Source organism: Ictidomys tridecemlineatus, chromosome 3 (assembly GCF_052094955.1).
Source record: "Ictidomys tridecemlineatus isolate mIctTri1 chromosome 3, mIctTri1.hap1, whole genome shotgun sequence".
Lineage (NCBI taxonomy): Eukaryota > Metazoa > Chordata > Mammalia > Rodentia > Sciuridae > Ictidomys > Ictidomys tridecemlineatus.
The window spans coordinates 22404470-22421825 of record NC_135479.1 but is presented as its reverse complement, the minus strand read 5'-3'; the positions used below and the strand labels follow the sequence as shown (position 1 = coordinate 22421825).

The 17356-nt window shown below is 48.3% G+C and overlaps 1 protein-coding gene across 5 annotated transcripts in view; it reads left to right on the top strand.

Annotated features, from left to right (window-relative positions):
* Cdk12 (cyclin dependent kinase 12) overlaps window positions 1–12088 on the top strand; it is a 103676-nt gene extending 91588 nt beyond the window's left edge. For 3 of the 5 annotated variants that reach the window (XM_078042077.1, XM_078042075.1, XM_078042076.1), the window contains one exon: window positions 11725–12088. The gene's annotated coding sequence lies outside the window, so the exon portion shown is untranslated. Of the gene's footprint in view, window positions 11229–11724 lie in introns of those variants that run through there. The other 2 variants (XM_078042074.1, XM_078042072.1) reach the window with 1 other exon arrangement.
* Window positions 12089–17356: the final 5268 nt, after the last annotated feature.

The window sequence follows — 17356 nt, the reverse complement described above, 5'->3', positions numbered from 1 at the left end:
ATTGAGCAATTTCCTAGCATGCACTAGGCACTCCATCAAAAAAAAAAAAAAAGAAAGAAAGAAAGAAAAAAAAAAGAAAAGAAAATACTCTGAACTCAAATATGTTTTTTAGAGGAGGAAAAGTTTATTTGGGGGCTCATGGTTTCTGAGGTCTCAATTCACAGACAATCAGTTCCAATGCACTAGGCCCAAGGTGTGACAGAATATTATGACCGAAAAGTGTGGTGGAGGAACACTGCTCAAAACATGGCCACCGCGGGGCTGGGGATGTAGCTCAAGCCGTAGTGCACTTGCGGTAGCGGCCCAGGTTTGATCCTCAGCACCACATACAAACAAAGATGTTGTGTCTGCTGAAAACTAAAAAATAAATATTAAAAAATTCTCTCTCCCTCTCTCACTTAAAAAAAAAAAACATGGCCACCAGGAAGCAGAGAGCTCAAATATTATTTTAAGGTCTGAAAAGGTTCTGATTGCTGGGCAGAGGGTGGTAGCATAAATTTAGCCAAGCCCTGGCTTGGGAGTATCCCTTTCCACAGCTCTTCCCATTGCCCATCTTCCATTACTTTGTTGGAGTAGGGGTATGACTCCTTGCCCTCTGGTCAGTAGAGCTGGGAATTATAAATCCAAATCAAACACAAAGCTGTCTCAGGAGAGAAGTGTAGCAATGTCTCTATCATCCTCCTCACCTCCAGTCCTAACCTCAGAACTTTAGTTCCCAGTGGCCAAGATAGCAGCTGTGCTGACACCCACCTCCTACTGACCACTCCACCCCTTTCCCTGACCAGCACCTTCACTGCCATTGTGCCAGCTCACACATGTACAATTTCACCCACCATGCCCCCCTTCTCCGAACCTCTTCCAACCCGAGCCTTCTGTGGGAGACAGATGGGGTGTCTGCGATGGAAAAGGCTCTGGGCTCTACGCCGCCTTCGGTGGGCAGCCCCCCTCCTCAACTCCCACTGCTCCCTCTCCCTACCTAAGACACTCGGATTCACCCCAGGCAGCCCTGGGAGCTGCTGAGGAGTCCAACTCTCTTATCAGGCTCAGTTCCAGAAGCAGAGTCAGAATGGCATCTTTCCCTGAGACCCAGACCTTAGACCTCTTCATGGAAGGCCAGTGCAAAGGAGGAAGTAGGTTAGGGGGTGGTAGGGCTCCATGTGATGGTTCTAAGGTGGAGAGACAGGGAGAGTCTGTGGCCTTTCATTGAGGAGTTTGGAGGCCTAAGTTGTCAGGAGGCAAAGCCAGTGCAGCTCCTTTGTTCCAAAAATCTGGGGTCCCTAGAGGGAGGCTCAGCAGGGGGAGGGGAAAGGAAGCTAACATTACAGAGCACCAACTGTGAGTTAGGCACAGTGCCAGAGACTTTCCATACCTGTACTCCTAACCAACAGTTGAGAAGTCAGGGCAAATAGTGTCTCAGGAACCCTCAGCATCATGGCACCTCCTCCATGGCACCTTCTGTGATGCCAATTCTCCTGCCCTCAAGCTGCTTCTGCTCTCTCCCCTTTGCAAGCTGATCTTCTGCTCCTTCTTGCACCTCAAGTACTGGGAATTGAACCACAGGTGCTCTACCATTGAGCTACATCAGTAGTCCTTTTTATTTTTTATTTTGACAGAGGGGGTCTCACTAAGTTGCTGAGGCTGTCCTCAAACTTGTGATCCTCCTGCTTCAGTCTCCTGAGTAGCTGGGATTACAGACATGTACCCCTTCATCCTGCCTCATTAAACTCAGTCAAGTCCCCCAATTATGCATTTTCATGGTACCTTGTGTCCTTCTTTCTGAGCTCTTAGCACAGTTATTTCACTCTTGCTGTGCAGTCATTTGAATGATGGCCTTTGTTTGCTTAGATGGAAAGTTCTGTGAGGGCGTTGAGCATGTCTGTCTGTGTTCACTAGGGTGCTCCCAGTGCCCAGCACAGTTCTTAGCATAAAGCATTTGTTTGATAAATATTTGTTGAATGAATAAATAAATAATAAGGGGATCTGTGCCCTAAACTCAGCTTCTCAAGCTATTCCTTCACTCCAGAGATGACCCATTCCAATGTCTGGACCAAGAAACAGGGAGGTCAGGCCATCTCATTCTTCCTGAAGAAATCTTGAGGATCAGACAGTGATAGTTGCAGAATATGGGCCCTTGCTCTGCCACAGCCTAGCCCTTCCTGTTTGCTTTCCTAGGGAAAGAGGGAGTTACCAGGACAAAAGAAATCATGAAAGCTGAGGCATCTAGTAAAAATCCAGGATCCTCTATTCAGGACCAAGAAGGGATCCATTGCTTGCTGTCATGGGCAAATGGAGGCAGGACCCTCTCTACAAGGGAGCAGGGCTGGGGTGATGAAACTGAGGTTGTCCCTCACTTCCCATCTTACCAGAAAACAAGAAGATAAGTCCCACTCTGAAGAAAAGAGGGAAGGTAGAATGCAGACACCCCGTGTAGAGGCTTGAAATCACTCATGAGCTTAAAGGGAAAGGAGTCCTATCAGAGAAGGGTGCTCTGAAGAAAATCTAGCTGTACTCAGTGGTGCATGCCTGTAATCCTAGCAATTCAGGAGGCGGAAGCAGGAGGATTGCAGATTTGAGGCTAGCCTCAGCAATTTAGCTAGATTCTGTCTCAAAATTAAAAATTAAAAAAGAGCTGGGGATGTAGCTCTGGAGTAAATTACCCCCTCTTTTCTGCCTTAGTTGAGGTTACAGAGACCATCTGTCACCACCCCTGGTTTTTTTTTTTTTTTTTAAGAGAGAGTGAGAGAGGAGAGAGAGAATTTTTAATATTTATTTTTTAGTTCTCGGCGGACACAACATCTTTGTTGGTATGTGGTGGTGAGGATTGAACCCGGGCCGCACGCATGCCAGGCGAGCGCGCTACCGCTTGAGCCACATCCCCAGCCCCCCCTGTTTGTTTTTGTCCTCTTTCCCTGAGCTTCAGAGAAGGAAATGGTTACACCAAGTAGGAGGCATAGACAGTTTACCCAAAGCAGGACAGGCTGCTTGTGCCTTCAGATGCTTGGAGAGTTGAGTAAGGTTAGTGGAACAGAGGAGCATCCCAGAGCAGCCAGTCCTTTGGGGCTGCTTTCTCCAGACCCTGGGAATCAGGGGGTGCACTGCTAGAAGGTATCCAGCCCAGGGCTTTATTTGACCCTTTGCTGCCCTTGCTGACTGACCTCAAACAATATTCTCAAGTCTGTGGGGAGTTAAATTTAGGCCAGGCCTGGGAACACCTTGTTCTCCTTGCCCGCTCCCCATTCCTAGCACACAGACAATTGCCAACCTTCCAGGCTAGAGCAGCTCTCCAAGCTCAGTGCCATGACCCAGTCTTCATGACAGCTTCTCACCCAGCCCCCTTATCCTGATAGTACCCCTCAGCACCCAGATATCTGAGGTCATGGATTTGGAAGTCATTCCGGGAAATGTAGCTTTCTCTGACCCCACCTGTTCTCTAAGCCCCAATAAAGCAAGACAACTCAGGCTGCAGGCCAAGTCCTTGTGTCCTCATCAAAGGCAACATCTGTCCCCTCCAAGAAGATAACCCTGGGGGGAAGTGGGAAGGAAAGCACAAGAGAGAAACCCCCATCTTGCCTGGACCCTCACCCCAGATTCCACTGCAGACATAGACTGGAGGTAAGAGTCCGGATAGCCACAGAGGCCTACACTCACACATGGGCTTGCACAGGCCTTCATGTCTCTTAGCCCCCACACAGGAGAGCCCCTCCTGGGCTTGCCCAGCTACCTGGGCTGCTGCTGCTGCCAAGCGGCCTTCTTTTATTCATGCGTTGTTTTATTGCTGGCAAATGCTGCTGCTTGCCACTGTTGGAGGCGTTCCTGCCAAATCCATCCCAACATCTTGGCCTGGCATCAGGGCGGCATGCTAATGTGGAAATTTAAAGAGCCGCTCGGCTTTAAATCGGAATTTTAAATGAGCAGCAGTGCTCCAAGGGGACCCAGGCAAAATCGAACAGTATCTGATCCACCCTTTCTCCTCCCACATCCACAGCATCACCCCAAGTTCTTCCCATCTCTCCCTTTGATTTGGACTTTAGATGAGGTAGTGGCATGAAGCATACTAGGGAAAGATGGAGTTCCCAGGACAGAAGAATTGGAGCAAGTTGAGGTCATCTAGTAAAGAGATCAGGACCAAGAAGGAATCCACTGCTTGCTGTCATGGGCAAATGAAGGCAGGACCCTCTCCATAAGGAAGTAGGGCTGGGGTGATGAAACTGAGGTTATCCCTTATTTCCCATCTTACCAGGAAATAAGTCCTGCTCTGAAGAAAAGAGGGAAGGTAGAATGCAGACATATATAACATACACTCATGCACACTTGGATGTGTGCACACAGCTGTGCGAGCTGGTCAAAATGCTTGCTGAGGCCCCCGTAGCATGTGTTCACATAGCTCACACATCACTCATGCATGAAAGGAACTATTCACACTCAGGGCAATCTTTCTTTCCACTTGCAGGCCACTATCCTAACGCAAAGCAAGCTGGCATCTCCAAATTGCTAACCTGAACTGTGCCCCAGGTTTTTCTGTAGATCCTAATTTCCCAGCTTCTGGCAGCTAACTTAAATCGGTCATGGTGATGGAGCCCCGCAGCTCCTCTGCCAGGATGGGGGCAGGGGGCACCTGAGATCATCCTTTGCACCTGTCTTGGCCACAGTGTGGTGCCTTCTCTGGTGATCACCAGATGACAGGCTCAGACATCTCACCTGGGAGGAGTGTTGGGCACAGCCTTGGTTTCAAAAGGAAGAGTGAGCTCATGGGAAATGAGAGGGTAGATCTGTGATTCCCTCTCTTTATTTTTATCCAAGAGACAGGTGACCCCATATTATCAGAAACATTTATTAGTACCTGTCCTCAAGGATATACCATGCTTGCTTTAGCATAATGTTTCACAATTTTCTACATTGATGGCAGCCTCAAGAATCTGGATGTGCTGTCCCCATCAGAGGATCTATAGTAATTTGTATGGTGACCTCAACCTGACCCTAGGCTGCCAGGCCACAGAATGCTCCTAGACCTTCCCCAAGATTCTTCCTCCCTCAAAGCAAGAGCTGGTTCCTCCTGGGCCTAGTGTGGCTGCCAGCCAAGAGGCTTGGGGCAGGCCTGGGGCATGCAGCTGGCACCTGCCCACCAGATCCCCAAGGAACACTCCCCCACACTCCTATCACCCCATTAAGATGGCTACTGAGCTATAGGGAGACAGAACTCCCTGCTCCCTATTCCCAGAGAAAACTTTGACCTGGAAAGCTCATCATTTCCCTTTCCACTGTAAGCTTCTCCAAGATCCTCCACCCAGACTAGATAACACCAAAGACCACCAAGTAACTTTTCCAGGAAGGACCTAAGACTTAATACAAGAAATTGAGCTGGGGCTAGGTAAGGGAACTTGAGAGGTGAGGTCTGACCTGGAGTTCTGGGGAAAGTTGTTGAGGTCAAGAAATAAATGAAGAACAACTCAATGTGAATGAGATAGGAGAGGGAGACATGAAGGGAGAGGCTGAATGAATATGCCTCTCTCATCTAATTAGCAACATGCAAATAATATGCAAATAACACTGTCTTTGTTTAGAGACCACAAGGTCTGTACTTTTAAGTGAATTGCAAAGGGACCTCCAAGCAGCATCTCTGACCAGAAACAGGACACCCATGTCGCTCAGGAGAGAGGCCAGAGTGTGTGGCCTTCAGGTCCTAGCTTATTTTCTAATTGGGCTTATTTTCTGTGGGCCTCAGTTTCCCTATGTGTGACTACATGCAAGGCTATATATACTTGATGGTGTCTAAGACTTTATAGTGCTCTCAGACTGGGATTTTCTAATCTGGAGCTCAGTGCCAGTCCAGGTTGGAGGGGTTGATTCTATTCTGGGGTAGAAGCCAAGGCTCTTGGCTTTCTTACCCCTGCTGCCCATCCTCTATACCCTCACACACCTGCCATCCCTTGGGTGGTTTCCTGAAGGCAGTGTTCCCTCCCACACCATGTCTTTTTTTTTTTTTTTAAAGAGAGAGAGAATTTTTAATATTTATTTTTTTAGATTTCGGATGACACAACATCTTTGTTTGTATGTGATGCTGAGGATCGAACCCCGGGCCGCATGCATGCCAGGCGATCGCACGACCACTTGAGCCACATCCCCAGCCCCACACCATGTCTTTACCCATACCAATCTCTCTGCCAGGAATACATTTCCTGCTTTAGTCCTTCACCTGGCTAAACAACTCCAATAGCTTTACCTACCTTTCCCCTCCACTACCTGGTTTCTGGTAAAGTGCCTCCCTTCTAAATGCTCCTGCGTACTATTTGCTTCTCTCTTTTCCCACTAGACCATGAATTCCTGGGTTTTGTTCAAGACTAAATCTCTAGTATAAAGGTATTAGTTTCCCAAGGCTGCTGTAACAAAATTACTACAACCTTGGTGACTTAAAAAAACAAAAAACAAAAAACAAAACAAAACAAAACAAAAACAGAAAATTGGGCTGGGGTTGTAGCTCAGTGGTAAAGTGTTTGGCGAGCATGTGTGAAGCACTGGGTTCAATTCTTAGCACTGTATGTAAATAAATAAATAATAAAGGTCCATCAACAACTAAAAAAAATTTTTTTAGAACAACAGAAGGGCTGAGGATGTAGCTCAGTTGGTAGAGTACTTGTCTCTCAGGGGTTCAGCATCAGTTTCTCTGGGTAACATACCAAGATGTCAGCAGGACTATGCTCTTTCTGGAAGCTGTAGGGGAGAATTTGTTCTTTGCCTCTTTCTGCTTCTAGTGGCTGCCAGCATCCCTTTACTTGTGGACCATCTCTTCAATTTCTGCTTTCGTCTTCATATCACCTTCTAATCTTTTCTGTGTGTATAATCTCCCTTTGCTCCTTTATCTCTCTCTCATAAGGACACTTGTGTGGTATTTAGAACCCACAGATGATCCAGAATAATCTTCCCATCTCAAGCTTCTCTCCCCCTCTCTCTTTTTTATAAGCAGTGGATTTTAATGTTTCTCCTTTGGGGCAAGTAAGGTCACCCAAGACACAAAAAGTGTCTGGCACTTTGATACAGAAGGATTTGGTTCAATCTTGTGCAGATTTAGGATACATAAAGGTACACAAAGTTGGGCCTCAAACTCCTCTGGGTTCGGGTGGGGCAGAAAGTGAACGAGAAAGTGGTTTGGGGAGATAGAATGGATGTGGGCTGGAGTTGTTGACCAAAGTAGTTGGTCTCAGGGGGTTGCTGGGGCCAGCACAAGCCCTAAGGCTGGGTAGCTGCTGCTGTGGTGGCCCCTGTCTGTCCAGTTTACCAGCTCACTGCTCTCTGGGCCCCTTCCACTGGGTCACTGGCATGGATGATATTCCTGCTGATGTGGATGCTGAAGTCCCGCTGGATAGTCCCAGGGGCAGCCTCAGTGGAGTCAGTGTGTCCTATCATGGCCCTTGAGGCACGAACCACATTGTACCCTTCCCAGATCATGGCCATCATGGACCCAGAGCTCACGTAGCTGTTGAGGGCTGGATAGAAGGGCTCCTCTGTAGGTCCTGGTAATGCCCAGCAAAGATGCTCTCAGGTGCCTGCAGCATCTTCATGTCAACCAGCTTGAAGCCCTGCCTCTTGAAGTGCTGGATCACAGCTCCAGGGAGCTATTGTTGCACCCCATCTGGCTTCACTGAAACCAGGGTGTGCTCCTGGGTCTAGGAGAGCCCTCCTGAGCTTCAGCCTCAAGAATCTTTTTTTTTTTTTTTAGCCATTTATATTTTAGTTGTGAGTGAACACAATACCTTTGTTTTATTTTTATGTGGTGCTGAGGATCGAACCCAGTGCCTCATGCATGCTAGGCAATCGCTCTACCTCTGAGCCATAACCTCAGCCCTTAAGATTCTTAATCACATCTGCAAAGACACTTTTCCCAGATAAGGTAACATTCACAGATTCTGGGAACTAGGACACAGACAAATGTTTAGGATTATTATTAGACTACTAAAATAATCAAGAACATTTAAAGTGTTACCAGTTAGTAAGCATCTACCATGTGTCAAATGTGATAAATACATTTTCTCACTAAATTTCAGTCTCACAATAACCCGCTGAAAGGTAGATATTAATGCATCTATTGTATAGATGAGGAAACTGAGGCTCAGGGATATTGAATCACCTACCCAAGAGCACATAGTTGGTAAATGACAGAGCTTGGCTCCAAAGCCAGCATGATTTTTGCCTCACCAATAGCCTCTGAGCCTATCCCAGGTCCTGGCACAGATTTTTTGTGTAAATAAAGATGCAGAAAGAGAAAGATATGTGGACAAGGGAAAGGAAGATGAGGCTCAGTCTTCCTGGTGATATTGACTCAAGCTTTCTTTTGCCAAAGCCCCCTTACCACCCCTCTAATCTTTCCCCACCAACCCTGGCCTCCTTTTTCAGAAGCCTGGAATCCCCCACAGTTGGCAGCCCCCTGCCAACTACTGCTGCCCAGAAGGGTGGCGCAGTGCCTGGACTTCAGGCAAGAGCTATCAAATCACAGAACCAGAGGGACATCTGGAGGTCACTATCTTGCCCTCATGAGTAAAGGCATAGACAGGGTCAGGTTAGTGGATGGCAGGAGGGTGATGTACCCATTTTTTTTCCTTCAATTACTCTTTCTCCTTTCTCACTTTTTACACAGTTTATATTGGGAAGTCCTCACTTGGGTCTAACCTTGCAGACATGCATAATGAAAGCTGGCCAGAGTCAGAAGTTCTATGACTGAGTCTTGGATTCTCCAAAAAGCAAAATTAGATTTCAGGCTAATTCTCCTCACCTCTCTGGGTCTCTAATTTTTCATCTTTAAAATGGGGTGGATAATGATTATAATGAGAATGCCCATCTCACAGGGTTGTTGGGGCGATAATGACAGCCCAGAAAAGAAGAGCCTGACCCACAGCTTGGAGAGAAGCAGGTACTACGGGAATATTTTGTAACAGCCCTTCGGTCCTCCAGCCAAAGTCCCTTCATCCTGGATAAAGCTCCTGTTCACCTCAGCCAGTCTGGTCTGCCTCGCGCGCTAGACTGTGAACTCCTGTTGGCAGGATCTTGTTCATTTTTTAATCACCGCCCATTCCCCTCCCCAGTGTCTAGCTCGTGCTTGGGCACGCAGGCTCAAGATACACTTGATAAATAAACAAGTGAGGGTAGGAATCAGACCCCAAGTCCTAACTCCCACCACTAACCCTCCTCAGTAGGACCCTTTCCGCCGGGGTCCAAGCGGCGACCGCAGCGGCGGGGAAAGGAGGCGCTACAGCTTTAAGATTTCTCTCGGGCGTCCGGTTGCCAAGGCGCGGTTGCCAGGGGCCTGCGCGATCCGCGTCCGGCCTTCGCACGCCTGCACTGGGTTTCCGCCGCCGCCGCCGCCGGGCCGCGCCGGGCTCGGCTCCTCCGAACCGTCTGGCGGACTTGGCACCGGCCCCCGCTCCTCAGTGCCCCCGCGGTGCGTGGCAGGCTGCGGCTTCATTATCCTGATTGATTCCTCCTGCTCCCCGACACTGTGGGGGCCCCGGCCAAGGAAGGGGGGCGGAGGCGGCATCTGCGGGTCCCTTCCCTGGCTCTCGCCTGCGGTCGCTGCTCAGGCTGTCGGCCCCTCGGTGCCCTGCAGCGGGAAGGGAGGACCTGCCTAGCCTCTGCCCCGGTCGTGGGCAGGGAGGGCTCTGAGAAGAAACCGAGTAGTGTCTGGCGCCACGCTCCTGCCAAAGGGCTCGCCCTCAACAAAGGTTTTACGCCTTCTCCAGGAGGATATGGAAGGGTTGGGGTGAAGCAGAAGCACGGTGATGGACTTAAAACTTCGGTGGTGGACTGAGAACTTCAGGGAAGAACATCCTGACAAAATGGGAAAGGTGACATCCACTGGAGCATCGGTCATGGGGCCAAGGATGGGTGACACGTGTCTTATTATGGCCCTCCCTGGGCACCTTGAGTACTGTTCTCAGGGGAGGCAGGGATAAGGTCTGTCCAAATAACTATGGACAGATCTGAGCATAACCTGGCATAGATCTGAGCTCAATGGGAGATGGGGAATCTGTGAAGGGGAGGACCAGTCCCCAGACTCTATCAGGAGCTACCCCCCACCCCAGCCACCGGCCAGAATCTTGGTGGAAGGCATCTTGGGCCAGGCCTGAGATGGGAATGTCTTTAGTTTTGCCATTTGGTTTGTGACCTTGGAAAGACATTTTATTTTATTTTAGCCTTGGTTTACTTATGGATTAAGACCTCCCATTTGTTGGGTACAAGAGGCTGAGGCAGGAGGATTGCAGGTTGGAGGCCTGCCTGGGCACTTTAGCAAGACCTTATCTAAAAAAAAAAATATATATATATATATATATATATATATATATATATATATATATATATATATATATATGGCTAGGGATGTAGCTCAATGGCAAAATACCCCTCTGTTCAATCCCCAGTACCAACAAAGAATGTCCTATTTGTCAATAGTTAAATGAAATAATTGTATATAATGTGTTGCTTCAGCACCCAACCTAAATTCTCTGGAAAGAAAAAAGGGAACTAAAGGGTTGACCTCCATTCCTTTGCTGTTTGGGGTAGATCCACTGAGGGAGATGAGTTTCCTCCATGTGTTTAAATCCATTCTTAACTGGAAAATGACCTTGAACCTTCCAGCTTAAGCTGCCTCATTTTCAGAGTAGAGGGAGAAAACTGTTCTCCATCTCATTGGCATGACATGGAGTTAATATGTAAGTTCAGGCTCTCCACCACTCTCATCCCTCTGTCCATGGTGCCTCTCTGCGTACAAGCCCTGACAGTCTCCCCCTAGCGCCTCAGCCCTGTCCTGTCCCAGGGCCAGACCTAGGAAATGTCTTATATGGGCTTGGCTCTCTTGAGTAATCCAAAGTTTAGTCCCCTCAACCCTGGAAAGGAAGGAGTTGGTGAAGAATTTGAGGCTATTTTTTCAGGACCCATGGTGATTTGTGTGTGTGTGTGTGTATGTGTGTGTGTGTGTGTGTGAACATGATTGAGGTCACTCTTGATTGGTGGGCCTGTTTCTTCTTCTTCACAGAACCTGTATTTTCAACCTGTATTTTCTTCTTCTTTTTTTTTAATATTTACTTATTTTTTTTAGTTTTGGACAACATCTTTGTTTGTATGTGGTGCTGAGGATTGAACTCAGGCCGCACACATGCCAGGCGAACGCACTACCGCTTGAGCCACATCCCCAGCCCTCAACCTGTATTTTCTTAAATATTTTTAATTGTAGATGGACACAATATCTTTATTCTATTTATTTATTTTTATGTGGTGCTGAGGATTGAACCCAGGCCTCACACATTTGAGGCAAATACTCTACCACTGAGCTACAACCTCCACCTGAGTTCAACCTGTATTTATTGGGTAACCACACTGGGGCAGCATGGTGCACCCAGAAGGAATGAACTCAGCTGGGGTTGGGAAGACGTCTACTCTGAAACCACTGAACTTCTGGGGGTAACAGCCAAATTACACAGCAGCCTCTCTAATACAGAGTGTTTGCTGCAGAGGGACCTCCCAGGTTCTAGAACATTCCACAATGTCATGATGCTTCCCCTCCTTCCTGGATACAGCTCTCTTGCCCTGGACTTTTCAGTCAGAGACTAATTACTTTTCTATGAGCAAATATCCTAAAATTTGAGTCTGGGGCCTTTGTTGGAATTACCTATTTTTACAACAATCATGTTTTACTTTTATGTTCAAGGGCAAAACACAATAAAAATATTTCCAATTTAGGAGGAAAAAAAATGCAAGGGAGGATTTTTCGTCTATAACTGGAGGCAAGTAAGTATACATGTGGAGGCCTGCCAGGCTGGCCAGGGTCCTCCATCATTGTGGCCCTGGGTTCAAGTGCCTCAGTCTCCCCGCTGGCCTGACTGGCCTGCCCCATCCTCAGCATGTATATCCCTCAGTTCTACTTCCTGTTAATACAAACCATGTGGGACCCTGGCTGTGGCATCTCCAAGTTGAAGATGAAGACTCCGCCCCCTTGTGGCTGCCAGGGAGGCTGGCAGGAAGGGGCATCTCCACAAGACATCTCCTGGGAAACAGTGATCTCCCCAGAGAAGAGACATTTGGAAATAAAATTCCAGCCATTGTGTGTTTGTTTGTGTGTCGGGTTGGAAGAAGAAGTTAAGAAACCTCCTCAGCCCTCTCTGCTCTTCTCTCTCTTCAGGGGAAGCCTCCCTCAGCAGCTGTCACTGCCTCCTAAGATGATAGCTGCTTGCAGGCTCTGTTGGGACTGGAAAGTGGCCTAGATGCAGATGTAGGAGAAGAGCACTGGGCTGAGAGTCAGAGGCCCAAGTTCTCGGCTTCTGTGTCCCACCTGTGACCCTGGCCTATTATCCCTCCCTTTCCCAGTCCTAGGTTCCTCTGTAAACTGTGGGTATTTCACCACTGTTCTTAGTTACTGCACTGGACCTACTCCACAGGCCCAAGAATGGTCATTCTAGGCCATTATTTCCTGCACCAGGGACAGATATCTGATAGGAGATCGTGATTCCTTGTGTTGACAATTAGTTGTTTAAACCAGACTGGGCCCTTTGTCTTTCTCTTATTTGAATATTTGTGGGTGCTTTTTTTTTTTTTTTTTGGTATTGGGGATTGAATTCAGGGGCACTTGACCACTGAGCCACATCCCCAGCCCCATTTTGTAGTTTATTTAGATACAGGGTCTCACTAAGTTGCTTAAAGCTTCGATAATTGCTGAAGCTGACCTCAAACTTGTGAGCCTCCTACATCAGTCTCCTGAGCCACTGGGATTACAGGTGTGCACCAACACACCAGGCTTGTGGGGTGCTTTTTTAGAGTAAAGTCTAAGGTCCAGAGTCTACCTGAAAGAGGTACCTAACCTCTCCCTTGCTGTCCAGAGCCCAGCTGCATGCCAGGTGCCTTCAATGATGACTCCATTCATAAGGAGCTGGAGGGCCCTGGAACCTCTTTTGGTAGTGTCCAAAGCCAAGCTAAGGGAGAAACCAGGGTGATATCTTGTGGGAAAAAGGAATAGAGCAGGAGTTATGTCCCTGCCCTTTCCTGCCCACCCTTAGCTGTGACCCTGGCCTATTGTGTCTCTGAGTCTTAGGTTCTCTTTACTCTCCCTTGCTCTTGAGGGACCGAGTCCAATTCACTTCCAGCCAAAGTTAAGAGATGCCCAAATTGGGGATAGGAGCCCTTTAGAATCCACAGGCAGAGATCAAAAGTGCCCAAGTAAAAGCAAGTGGGTCTATTCCAGCTGAAGTGTCCCCTCTTCCTGGTCCCACCACCTAAAACTCCCCTTTAAGAGACTCCACCTTCCAGGTAGGGTAAGGAGTTCTGAGTGAGTTCTTCATGTGGGAGAACAATTTTGTGGGAAGACAGGGAATCTCCAAAAAGAAGAGGGCCAGGGGACCTACAGAGACTCTGGGTCCCAGGTCTCCTCAGGTGCCCTCTTAGAGAGGAAGCACTGGCCTGCCTGATCTTGTGGCTTTGTGGCTGCTCACCCCTGGCTCTGTCCTCAGGTAGGGCAGGGAGTTGGAAGGGAAGGGGTGGGGGAAGTGAGAAAGAAGGGGAAGCAGTAGCAGGGAGGGAGCAGAGATCTGGATTCTCCTTGTCACCTTTCTTGGGCACCTGCTGTGCCAGGAAATGGGCTCAGTTCTACCTGCATCCAGTCCTCACCCAGCTCTGTGCCCTGGTGGTGTTATTCAGCTCCGGCTCCGACAGAGAAGGAAACTGAGACTCAGAAATATTATATAACTTGCCCAAGGTCACACAGCTTGTCAGGAGTGAAGCCAGGCTCCCAGCCCAGGCCTGGCGGCCTCCAGTGGATTCTCCCTGCTGCCAGAAAGTCTTCCAGAAAAGCAGGTCTGGGGTTGGGGTTTTCAGTCAGAGCTCATCAGGATCCCCAGAGGCAAATCTATTGTCATCTGCCCTCCTCCTCCTCACCCATCTGCCAGGCAAGTCGAAGGTGAGCCCCCTGCCATGGCCGCTGCCCAGCCCCAGGTGCCATCTCCGCTTTTCCTGGCTCCCCGCCTTTCCCTGGTGCCCCCAAGGTGGTTCTGAGGTCACCCCACACCCTGACGCCTTCCTCTCTGTGTTCCTGCACACATCTCAATGCCTGGGAAGAGCAGGATGAGAGAGGAGGTCACTCGAAGGTTGAAAGTGGGGGCTCTGATTGTGGGCGAAGGATTGGGGGCCCTTATTATTTTTCTGGATTCAAAGGAACCCTTCCCCCAACCCTCACCCCTCACCCTCAGAGACAGCCAGAGCTTTGCTTAGTTAATGAAATACAAAGGAAGGAATCAGGGGTGGGGGGTGGCTCCAGAGCCCTGGAAAACGAGGGAGAGAGAAAAAGTTGGGTCTCTTCCAAAGAGTTAATGTTCCACAGTATGATCGATTAGGTGTCAGATGTAATTTCAAACCAATACAAGATGAATGGCATAATTTTCCCTCTCTCATTTTAGACAGAATTAAGAATCCATTAGCTAACACAAATTTTTGGCAAGTTTAATAGGAGCTCAAATCTACATTCGGAGGAAATGCTCCCCAAAGCCTGTTTCAGGCTTTTACTTCTCAGGCCCCCTGCCTCCAACGCCCTCTGACTCTCAACAGCCCGCTGTTGTCTGTTCCCCACAGGCAGCCCCCACTCCCTTCCCAGGTCCCCCAAGCGCCCCTCCCCAACCCAGCCCAAGATTAACTGACCTGACCCCTCTCACAAAGGCCGGGCCTGCCCACCATTGTCTTCCAGTGGTGGTGGTGGGGGGGAAGGGGTGGAGGGGCTGGCAATGGGCCCAGGAAAAGGGAAGGTTGCTGAATTAGCCCCAGGCCCCAGACAAACCCTAGGGAGAGAGGAGACCTGGGGCCCTGGGCCATTTGAGCCTCAGCTACTCCTTGGTTTAGTCCCCTGCAAAGTTGTTTCTATCCTAAACAAAGCATTACCCAGTTCCTAAGGGGAACGCAAATCCCATTCTTGATGGGTCTCACACTTAAGTACTGTTAATCACAGAGTAAACATGGGAAGTGAGAAGAACAGCTATCATCCCATTTTAGATGTGAGAAAACTGAGGCTCCGAGGGGTTGATTGGAGTCAGCTGAACCCCAGGGCGGAACTCGACTCCAGTACTTACTTGCTTACTTGGATTGGAAGGCATTTACTTCTGGGCCTTCATTTCACATGGGAAGGAGATTAAAACCCAGCTCACAAGATTACCCAGAGATCAAACAGGATGTGAGCCTGACCCATCAGGAAGCTTTTTTTTTTTTTTTTTGGTTACTGGGGATGGAACCCAGGTGCTCTGCTACTGAGCTACATCTCCAACAGTTTTTATTTTTTATTTTGAGACCAGGTCTTGCAAAGTTGCCGAGTCCTCCTGCCTCAGCCTCCTGAGTTGCTGGGATTACAGGCATGTGCCACCACACCCAGTTAGAAAACTCTTGATAAAGAGAATTTACACAATTGTCCCTCCAGGCAGAAGGGTCACATTCCCCTCAGTGTCAGTCTTAAGTAAGCTCACATTCTGATGGGGGAGACAGAGCTTGCCCTGGCAAGCAAAAAAGTCTGAGATAATAATTATGGTGGCTTACCTCTTCAGGTGTTCACTCTGTCAAATGTGGGAGCAAAGTCTACACATAGTAACTCATTTACTCCTCACAACAACTTTATCCAATAAATGTTTCTATCAATCACATCCATTTTCCATATCAGGAAACTGAGACCCAGAGAGGTGAAGTAACTTTGCCAAGGTCACCCAGCTAGGAAACAGCAGAGCTGGGATTACAATTCAGGCGGCCTGGTTCTAAGGCCGGTGGCTCTTAACCCAACGGACGGTAGAACACAAGGAAGCTTGAATTGGGTCTTAACTAATGAGTAGGAGTTTGCCAGGTGGGCAAGGAGCATTCTGGGCAGCAAGAACATCATGTACAAAGGCACAGAAAGAAGCCTCAGCATGGAGGCCGATGAGTGACGCACTGTTGACGCACTGTTGCAGTATTCATGTGGAGGACTGCAGAAAACAAGGTTGGATGGGCAGGCCAGGTGCTTCATTCTGACAATCCTGCTTTAAAAGTTGGGAAGTCCTTCCGATTGTCTAACTCCTGCAGATAGTTTTAAATGCCATGCCTGGGAACTATAGCTTTATCCTGATGTTTGATAATAGGTATAGACTTAGAGATATAGCCCAATGGTAAAGCACTCACCTAACATTTACAAGGTCCTGGGTTTGATCCCCAGCATCACAAAAATAAAAATAAAAATAGGTATAGCTAGCATTTCCCATGTGCCAAAGGCTTCATATTAATTGCCTTGTTTCTTCATTACAATAACCACATGAAGCAAATACTCTTACCCCATTTTCCAGATGAGTAAGGAGGCTGAAAGATGTTAAGTAACTTGACCCAAAACATACTGCTAGACAGTAACAGAGCCAAGCTTCCAAGCCAGGTCTGATCCCAGAACCGGAGCTCTTAATCACTGTGCTTGCTGTGTCCTGGGAGGCAATGGGTAACTTAGGAGGCATTTTTGGCAGTGAATTGAGTTTTAGAAAAAGGCTTCTGGCAAGGTACAGAGGTCGAATTGGAACAGGGTGAGGCTGGAGGAAGGGAAGCAAGCCAGTAAGGAAACCATTGCTCTGGTCCAGATGACAGTTCCTATGAGGAAATTCCTATGAGCCATCTCCAACTTGCATAATGCTGCAGTGCAGGTATCCATTTAACAGATGAGAAAGTTCAGGTTGAGGCTCAGAGAGGTTGACCTACTTCTATGGACCACACAGCTATGATAGGGCAGAGCCCGAAGTAGCCTGAAGCCCCAACCTTTCCCTCCCACCCAACTGCTAGAAGATGGTTAGGCCCTGCATCCCAGATCAGCTCTGCCCTCCTGACCTGGATCAGTATTCCTTGGGATAATGTGGTGCTGGCCCTCTGTTTTGACCCTGCACATGGCCTTCAACTGAGGGAGGAGGGAAAGGGATGAAGGGAAGTGGAAGAGGGATGTTGGAGATGAATGAGACCAGGGACAGTTGCTGACTGTTCTGGAAGATATACAGGAGGAAATACAGGAAGATGCATGGGTTCGCTCTCTTAAGCCTTACGAAGAGAAGACCCTCATTACTTTATTTGGTTTTAATTTTTTATTGTTTATTTAATTATTTTTGTAGTACTGGGGATTGAATCCAGGGGCACTCTATCACCAAGCTACATATCAGGCCTTTTTATTTTAACACAGGGTCTCACCTAGTTGCTGAGGCTGTCCTCAAACTTGCAATCCTCCTACCTCAGCCTCCCAAATTGCTGGGATTACAGGTGTGCACTATCACACCTGGATTACTTGATTTTTTAACTTGGGGAAGTCCTTCCTGCTGCTAAATTCCCATCCTTCCTAATGGAGTCATGAACA